This window comes from Schistocerca piceifrons, chromosome X (genome assembly GCF_021461385.2).
Source record: "Schistocerca piceifrons isolate TAMUIC-IGC-003096 chromosome X, iqSchPice1.1, whole genome shotgun sequence".
In the NCBI taxonomy this organism is placed as follows: domain Eukaryota; kingdom Metazoa; phylum Arthropoda; class Insecta; order Orthoptera; family Acrididae; genus Schistocerca; species Schistocerca piceifrons.
In genome coordinates this window covers 219,457,545-219,467,723 of record NC_060149.1, presented here as the reverse complement: position 1 = coordinate 219,467,723, position 10,179 = coordinate 219,457,545, and the positions used below count along the sequence as shown (strand labels likewise).

The following is a 10,179-nucleotide window of genomic DNA, read 5'->3' as shown; positions in this document are numbered from 1 at the left end:
TTTCTAATGATCCTGACTGCGCGTTACGCGGTGATTTATCAAATGGAAAAACCCGCAGTACCTCTGTTTGGAACGCTCTTGGATGCCATATGTCACATACACAAAGGCACGAACGCTACTGAAGATATAAACTCCCAAACACCTGCGACGCTGAGCCGGAGCGGGTGAGTAAACAACTACCTGCCCGCTCGGGGCAGAGCCGGACTTCGCACACTATACCACCACGGTCAGATGCTATCAACACACTCAACTTTAACATTTTGCTTGTACGTTCCGTCACCATTTCCGCTAGCATTGTCATTCCTTCCTCCTCACCGTCAATAAATTTAATGATGCTAACAGCAAGCTGTCGCGGCTGCCTGTGAAGACATTTTTTGCGATCACTGGTATTGGAAGAACCAAGTTTGTGGAAAACAGCGACTTAGGTACTGGCGGTTTACACAAATCCACGCGACAAAGAGCTAAAATATATTCGGAAAGGAGAAATCCCAATATCTGTCGCATTCGAGCAATGAAGAAAAGCGTTGGCGACACGTGAAAATTTTGTACCAAGGGCGGTATTCGAAGCCAGGCCGCTTGCTTAGTAGACAGATACCTTAACCATCTACGGCACCTTGACACAGTGGTTAGACACAACTGCATGGACTAATCAAGCACGCCTCCCTCCTAAATCCCAATTCCCATTCGTCTCACACTACCGAAGTATCGTGCCCTAGCCCTTTAACCTCTGTTTGCTCGTCACATCGCGCGAAGTACCGCATGAGGCTTAGTGACGTCTAAAGAGCTAAGAATGGGGACACAAAAAGATTTCAGTCATTAGACATGTATAACGCATTATTAACAAAACTGGTACACTAGTACACCTGTAGTCAAAAATTATATTCTGTTTATCGGAAGTACCAACTTCAGACTGGTAATAAAAATATTTTGGAAAAAATAAAATTGGTCATCTACGACTCCTAATCTCATCTATAAGAAATTCTCAGTACCAAAAAAATGCTCATTAAAGGATTAAACACAAAGATACACACGAACAATAAATAATTGTATGCTTTTTTCCCTAAAAGTACTAATGGAACTTTAACACATAATGTGGGTCACTGTTTGGGCGCTGGCCGCGGTGGCGGAGCGGTTCTAGGCGATTCAGTCCGGAACCGCGCGACTGCTACGGTCGCAGGTTCGGAACTTGCCTCGGGCATGGATGTGTGTGATGTCCTTAGGTTAGTTTGGTTTAAGTAGTTTTAAGTTCTAGGGGACTGATGACCTCAAATGTTTCGTCCCATAGTGCTCAGAGCCTTTTGAACTGTTTGGGCTTGTTACTGTAGTTGCTTCATATAACTAACTAGCATGTAGCTTGGTTCAAATTGTTTTGAAATATGTACCTCTGTACAAGTTATAATTTGAAGTACTCCGCTTTTTTTCCTTTATTGTTATTCGATTCCCTCTGAAGGGGGCGGGCTGGCAGCAGCTTAGTATGCCGCTCTTCAGCCTAAAGAATTTTTTTTTTAATGAAGATAATAAATAATAAAAGCAGGCGATAAAATCGGTGCCTTAAATGGTAAAATGGCGGAACATTGTGGAACGCAAAACATAAATCAAAGGGTTGGTGATGCTAATAAAATTCACAGGAAGCAGACATGTAAAATAATAGACAGACAATTAAAAAACACGGTGACAGTCTGGTTTCTGTTCGCAAGAGATATAAAAATCACACCCAGAAGTACTCAGAAACTACTGTATTTTCATATGGTTTTCACTAATAGGATGATTCACGTGAAGGTTTTATGTATATGATATATAATTTTATACTGATTATGACTGTGAGATACACGTATTTTTATTTGTTCAATATTTTTTTCCTCGTTTATACTAGCATCTCGTAGCAAAGATGGGAGCTACGAGCTGGTCAGCTATTGAGGTGGCGGTTACTGGCAGGAAAAGCAGTAAACAGCCGCTGACTCCTGAGACCAGCGAAGCTTGACCAGAAACCGTACATCTATACATATCTCTCTATATGTAGTGGTTCATGGTGTGGGTTCCTGTAGTCATGTCCTAGTTCATGAACCACGGGCAACGTATGAGTGGCCAAGTAAGTGGTCCCGACAGTCGGGATACCAGTTACTTTGGAATAAGGCTGGGCATCTCGGACATATTCTGAGTCGTGGTCACCTTTGTGCTCATACGGCAAAGACTACCAAATCCACCGGTTAGTCCCTCAGCCGTTAGGGGTAAAACCCAATGGGACTCGGGGCAAGTAAGGCTAGCAACCTGCTTCCCTGGTACTTTAAATATGATGCTGGCAACAATCAGAGCAAAAGGCCTCGGACCTTTGGAGGTGACGGAGTCCCACCTCTAACTGACAAACCAGGGACTCCTAAGATACGACTTGTCAAACAAATGGTAATGAGATGGGGAGCTATTAATATCAATGGGGGCTACTCTTGGAAGAAGGTAGAGCTGGCAGAGGCTGCAAGTAAGATGGGGCTGGACGTTTTAGCTGTTAGTGACATTCGGGTAAGGGGTGAGAAAGAAGAAGAAGTGGGAGAATACAAGGTCTACTTGTCAAGAGTCAAAGCAGGAATAGCACAATGGGGTGTAGGGCTTTACATCAGGAAAGAAACGGAACCCAGCGTAGTTGCAATAAGGTATGTAAACGAACGACTGATGTGGATAGATTTGACAGTGTCTAGCAAGAAAATTAGGATTGTGTCAGTATATTCGCATTGTGAAGGGACTGATCAAGATAAGATGGATAGTTTTTATGAGGCACTCAGTGATGTAGTTGTTAGAGTAAAGGACAAGGACAGTGTTCTGCTCATGGGTGATTTTAACGCCAGGATTGGAAATCGAACAGAAGGGTACGAAAAGGTTATGGGTAAATTTGGAGAGGATATGGAGGCCAACAGGAACGGGCAGCAACTCTTGGATTTCTGTGACAGTATGGGCTTAGTAATCACAAACTCCTTTTTTAAACATAAGAACATTCACCGGTATACTTGGGAAAGCAGGGGAACCAGATCTGTCATTGACTATATAATAACAGATCAGGAATTCAGGAAGGCTGTGAGGGACACACGTGTATTCAGGGGATTCTTTGATGACACTGATCATTATTTAATCTGCAGTGAAATTGGGATTGCGAGGCCGAAAGTGCAGGAGGTCAGGTCCATATGTAGGAGGATAAGAGTGGAGAAACTTCAGGATAAGGAAATCAGGCACAAGTACATAACAGCGATCTCAGAAAGGTACCAGTTAGTTGAATGTAGTCAATTACAGTCATTGGAAAAGGAATGGACAAGGTACAGGGACACAGTACTAGAAGTGGCTAAAGAATCTCTTGGAACAGTAGTGTGTAAAAGTAGGAGGAAGCAAACAGCTTGGTGGAATGACACAGTCAAGACAGCCTGTAAAAGGAAAAAGAAGGCGTATAAAAAATGGCTACATACTAGAACTCAGGTAGACAGAGAAAGTTATGTTGAAGAAAGAAACAAAGCCAAACAGATAATTGCAGCATCCAAGAAGAAATCTTGGGAAGACTTTGGAAACAGGTTGGAGACATTGGGTCAAGCTGCTGGAAAACCATTCTGGAGTGTAATTAGCAGTCTTCGAAAGGGAGGTAAGAAGGAAATGACAAGTATTTTGGACAGGTCAGGAAAACTGCTGGTGAATCCTGTGGATGCCTTGGGCAGATGGAGGGAATATTTTGAAGAGTTGCTCAATGTAGGTGAAAATACGATCAGTAATGTTTCAGATTTCGAGGTAGAATGGGATAGGAATGATGATGGAAATAGGATCACGTTTGAGGAAGTGGAGAAAATGGTCAATAGATTGCAGTGCAATAAAGCAGCTGGGGTGGATGAAATTAAGTCGGAACTCATCAAGTACAGTGGAATGTCAGGTCTTAAATGGCTACACAGGATAATTGAAATGGCCTGGGAGTCGGGACAGGTTCCATCAGACTGGACAAAAGCAGTAATCACACCAATCTTTAAACATGGAAACAGAAAAGATTGTAACAACTACAGAGGTATCTCTTTAATCAGCGTTGTGGGTAAAATCTTCTCAGGTATTGTTGAAAGGAAAGTGCGAATATTAGTTGAGGAGCAATTGGATGAAAATCAGTGTGGGTTTAGGCCTCTTAGAGGTTGTCAGGACCAGATCTTTAGCTTACGACAAATATTGGAGAAGTGTTATGAGTGGAACAGGGAATTGTATCTATGCTTTATAGATCTAGAAAAGGCATATGACCGGGTTCCTAGGAGGAGGTTATTGTCTGTTCTACGAGATTATGGAATAGGAGGCAAACTTTTGCAAGCAATTAAAGGTCTTTACATGGATAGTCAGGCAGCAGTTAGAGTTGACGGTAAACTGAGTTCATGGTTCAGAATAGTTTCAGGGGTAAGACAAGGCTGCAACCTGTCTCCACTGTTGTTCATATTATTTATGGATCATATGTTGAAAACAATAGACTGGCTGGGTGAGATTAAGATATGTGAACACAAAATAAGCAGTCTTGCATATGCGGATGACTTAGTTGTGATGGCAGATTCGATTGAAAGTTTGCAGAGTAATATTTCAGAGCTAGATCAGAAATGTAAGGACTATGGTATGAAGATTAGCATCTCCAAAACGAAAGTAATGTCAGTGGGAAAGAAATATAAACGGATTGAGTGCCAAATAGGAGGAACAAAGTTAGAACAGGTGGACGGTTTCAAGTACTTAGGATGCATATTCTCACAGGATGGCAACATAGTGAAAGAACTGGAAGCGAGGTGTAGCAAGGCTAATGCAGTGAGCGCTCTGCTACGATCTACTCTCTTCTGCAAGAAGGAAGTCAGTACCAAGACTAAGCTATCTGTGCACCGTTCAATCTTTCGACCAACTTTGTTGTATGGGAGCGAAAGCTGGGTGGATTCAGGTTACCTTATCAATAAGGTTGAGGTTACGGATATGAAAGTAGCTAGGATGATTGCAGGTACTAGTAGATGGGAACAATGGCAGGAGGGTGTCCACAATGAGGAAATCAAAGAAAAACTGGGAATGAACTCTATAGATGTAGCAGTCAGGGCGAACAGGCTTAGATGGTGGGGTCATGTTACACGCATGGGAGAAGCAAGGTTACCCAAGAGACTCATGGGTTCAGCAGTAGAGGGTAGGAGGAGTCGGGGCAGACCAAGGAGAAGGTACCTGGATTCGGTTAAGAATGATTTTGAAGTAATAGGTTTAACATCAGAAGAGGCACAAATGTTAGCACTGAATAGGGGATCATGGAGGAATTTTATAAGGGGGGCTATGCTCCAGACTGAACGCTGAAAGGCATAATCAGTCTTAAATGATGATGATGATGATGATGATGATGAGTCCACCGCCGCCTTTTTCTGTCTGTATGTGAAGACTGATCTAAGGGAGTACTGCAGGATTTTGACACTCTCTTCATTAATAGAAAGACTGATTCACGAAGACGGTTCGTGTATGTAGTTTATTACCTCAACGCCAGCCAAGTCCTCCGGCTGTACATATTGAGTGCTACCCGTGTGAAGCCGGGGAGGGTCGAGCATTCTATAAACTACCTACCAGTCCTATTTTTTTCCTTTTTTTGTCACTACAAACGAAAGCACGAAACGAACAAGTGGGTGGAAGCGAGTGGTAGTCACCCCATGGAACGAGAGTACTAATGGCTGCGTGAAGAGAAGTTGTGGTCAGTTAATGGGTAAAAGAGGAGATGTGGGGGGGGGGGGAGGTAGAAGTTTTAAAAAGAGCCCGCCGGTGTGGCCGAGCGTTTCTAGGCACTTCAGTCTGGAACCGCGCGGGTGCTACGCTCGCAGGTTCGAATTTTGCCTCGGGCATGGATGTGTGTGATGTCTTTAGGCTAGTTAGGTTTAAGTAGTTCTAAGTTCTAGGGGACTGATGAACTCAGATGTTAAGTCCCATAGTGCTCAGAGCCATTTTAACCATTTTTTTAAGACAACGGAGTGGCGATAGTAACACAACAATGAAAGCCATGCAGCTGAGTCTTTTCGCTACGTAAAATTCCAGCATAGCTGAGACATCAGTCTACTTCCGTTGTGTTCACCAAATTCATTTGACGTCCAATTTAAAGATGGCAGGGGCACAACTGCCTACCACAGACATTAGCTGCTATTATTGAAGTTTGCTCGCACGCAGAAACTAAACAGCTTCGTCACAGGTTTGGGCAGAAACTGGCAACAGACATTAATAATCCATAAGAATAACTTAGCGAACGCAGGCATTTGCCTGCAGGGGAACAACGATCGTTATAAATTAAAATTGTAGAGCCGCCACAAGCTTTATTTTTACATGTTTACTCGATCAATACGAGTATCTCCACGTCTGTGGGAATGCTATGTGTTACACCACCTTACAACAAGATAAATTCACACATTCAATTTACAGCGTGATGACTTAAATTACGTAGCCGTGGGCTACACGTTACAAATATCGGACTGTGTGTAGCGCCACCGTCATTCATAAAATGGAGTAAGCTCGTTGTGTACAGTTAACGTAAACTCTCTGGTCAGGCGCATTTTAACATTAAGCAGCACATTTCCTTGTTGAGCGAGTCAAAACCTTGTCGATATGTGATTCGGTTGAAACTACCTCACAAAGCATAATATAAACCAATGTAACTCATAAAACACTAATATCACTATTAAGGCGAACATCTGCCGAATTTTCGGGCGTTCACGCATACGAGTCTAAAAAACAAAGCTGGTTATTAAAATATTTTTTAAAAAATACAGTAGAATTACAAGTTAGAATTATAATTGCCACTTTTACGGGTGTTAATACACATAAATCAGCATATAACAGGATATCAATTCCATTGAAACTAAACTGTATTATTGTAGATTAAACATACCATTCAGACATGATGACCTGATTCCTCTTACGTCTACCACTATTACAGTGCAATACATGGAGAGGAAGGTATTGACAACATACATATTTATTAAACAAAGTATATATTGGTACATATACGTATTTGCGTATACTCATGAAGTAAACAAATTTCAAATTAGATGAAACTTTTGCGTTTAAACCAGACGATAATTAGGGAGACCATTCAAGTTGGCTCTGCTGACATCGTAAAGATGGTAAAGAGTCGCCGCTTTGACGCAGATAGCCGGTCCAACTGGCCGAGCGGTTCTAGGCGCTGCAGTCTGGAACCGCGCGACCGCTACGGTCGCAGGTTCGAATCCTGCTTCGGGCATGGATGTGTGTGATGTCCATAGGTTAGTTAGGTTGAAGTGGTTCTAAGTTCTAGGGGACTAACGACCTCAGCAGTTACGTCCCATAGTGTTCAGAGTCATTTGAACCATTTTTTTACGGAGATAAATATTATTTTAAGGACCATAACTAGTTATAAATACCTCCTAAATTAACATAAAAAAGAAATTAAATTGGCGTTTTTTCAGACGCTGACTTATAAATGTCGTATTTGTAAATGCTCATTAAAATCATTAAAAGCCGCCTATATGTATAGATTGCAGAAGTCGAACACAGCGATGTGATTCGTTTAAAGATGACAGTTAAGTGAGATGGAAAAACTTAAGGCAAAGCTGCATGCGACTTGTGGCTGCTTTACAATTTGAACATAAGAAAAATTAATTAAAATGTTGTGAGGAGTTCACTCTATGAACACAAGTCTGGTTCTCAATCCAGCGAACAATGATCACATAACGAGTAGAATGTCCAGTCGGGTTCTCGTGGCCGTGACAGTAGATATGTCCTGATGCTGTCTCGAGGCACTGTTGGAAATGGAAATGAGCGTTTGGCGTCATTGGCCGGAAGGCCCCTTGTGGGGCAGGTCCGGCCGCCTTGGTGCAAGTCTTGTTACATCCGACGCCACAGTGGGCGACCTGCGCTCCGGATGGGGATGAAACGACGATCAAGACAACACAACACCCAGTCCCTGGGCGGAGAAAATCTCAGACCCAGCCGGGAATCGAACCCGGGCCCGTAGGACGGCAGTCCGTCCCCTGACCACCCAGCTATCGGGGCGGACGAGGCACTATTGATACGCACTTACTGCGACACGCAGTAGATATTCGGTGAGTACTGCGACACTAAGCAGATGCTGCCTGAGCGGAGCTGTGCGTCCTCTTGTGTCTCGGATGGGCAAATTAATGTTCACTTCAGAACTACTTGCTTGACGCCAGGCGCAAGCATGATATAGCCCGTGTTTCGTGCGCCCTCTGTGGCGTCGGGCCATAGCTATGGCAGATGGAGAAGAACTATTTGGGAGACGTATAATGGATGCATAATATAATCCGCGTTATGTTTGCTCTTCATGGCGTCTGACGATAATTACGTTGCGCCACACTGCAGGCTAGCCTTGGCGTGTCCAACCCTCTCAGTGTATGGCTGTGTACCTTTTCTTGTGCCTGACATAGCAACTCATCGGCGACATCTTGACGCACCGTATTCTAATTGTCAGGTTACCGCCATCGATGTGTTCAGAAATTTGTTTCGGAACTTTAATGTACTCCACCATTTTTTAGATGAATACGCATTATATTTCAAATTGTTAGAAATGCACAAAATATGGGACATTTGCAACCCCCGGAAACGCTTACGCGGGACGAGTCATGACGCTCTTAAAACTCGGGGCATCCTTCGAAAATCGGGACATCTGCCAACATTAGCGACCAATTTCCGTGCTTGCACTGTGAGCTAAAAAGCCGCACCACTGTCAACTCGAACGTGACTGTATCTGGTCACGTGACCCAGTTAGTTCCCGACATAGCCGACTCTACGTTCGCTTTGTTGAGTAACATTTTACGCAACAAATCAGAATGTCAAAGTGTTATTACGCTCTAAGATAAAAAAAAAAGTGACACTCCACGAAGAATTATTCGAATGGGACGCTAATCAGTAGATCTGATGTACATGTACAGGCAAAATAAAAAGCACTCCGTCTTCAGGCTACAAGTGGCCCATCGGGACCATCCGACCGCAGTGTCATCCTCAGCTGAGGATGTGGATAGGAGGGGCGTGTGGTCAGCATACCGCTCTCCCGGTCGTTATGATGGTTTTCTTGACCTGAGCCGCTACTATTCGGTCGAGTATCTCCTCAGTTGGCATCACGAGGCTGAGTGCACCCTGAAAAATGGCAACAGCTCGTGGCGGCCCGGATGGTCACCCATCCAAGTGCCGGCCACGCCCGACAGCGCTTAACTTCGTTGATCTGACGAGAACCGGTGTATCCACTGCGGCAAGGCCGTTGCCCTACAGGCAAACTAATGATTACTATATCAGAAAAATTGGAAGATTTTTTTCAAGAGAAAGAGCTTTACAAGTTGAGCGATTCAATAACGCTTTGGTCCATCTCTGGCCCTTGTGCCAACAGTTATTCGGCTTAGATGGTGTATGTCCTCTTGAGGGATATCGTGCCAAATTATGTTCAATTGGCACGTTAAATAATCAAAATCCAGAGTAGGATGGAGGGCCCTGCCCATAATTCTCCAAACTTTCTCAATTGGAGAGAGATCCTGCGACCTTGCTGGCCAAGGTAGGGTTTCGCAAGCGTGAGGCCAATCAGTAGAAACTCTCATCTTGTGCGGGCGGGAAGTATCTTGCTGAAATGTAGGCCCAGAATGGCTTGCCACGAAGGGCAACATAACGGAGATTAGAGTATCCTCGCCGTACCACTGTTCTGTAAGGGTACCGCGGACGACAACCAAAGGAATCTCTGCTGTGAAACGAAATGGCACCTCAGACCATCATTCCTGGTGTCAGGCCGTATGGCGAGCAACAGTCAGGTTAGTATCCCACCACTGTCCAGGGCGTCTCCAGACGCGTCTTCGCCTTGGAATCTCATGGACTGCAATAGGATTGCCTTCAGTGATGAGGCCCGCTTTGAATTGAGCCCCGATGACCAGCCAAGACGTATGTGGAGGCAACCTGGACAGCGTGGAATACCAACATAGCTGCAACCAAACAAACAGGGGTGACGGTATGGAGTGCTATTTCATTTCATAGGAGGACCCCATTAGTTGTTATCCACGGCACCCTTACAGCACAGCGGTACGTCGACGACATGCTACGCTCCAGTTTCTTGCCATTCATCGGAAAACATTCTCGGCTGTCATTTCAGCATGCACACGGTGAGAGTTTCTACTGCTTGTCACTGTGCTTGCCAAATCCTACCTTGGCCAG

General features: G+C 44.1%; 1 pseudogene; it reads right to left on the bottom strand.

Annotated features, from left to right (window-relative positions):
- Positions 1 to 9,131: 9,131 nt before the first annotated feature.
- On the bottom strand, positions 9,132 to 9,249 carry LOC124723655 (annotated as a pseudogene).
- Between the last annotated feature and the right edge of the window lie 930 nt (positions 9,250 to 10,179).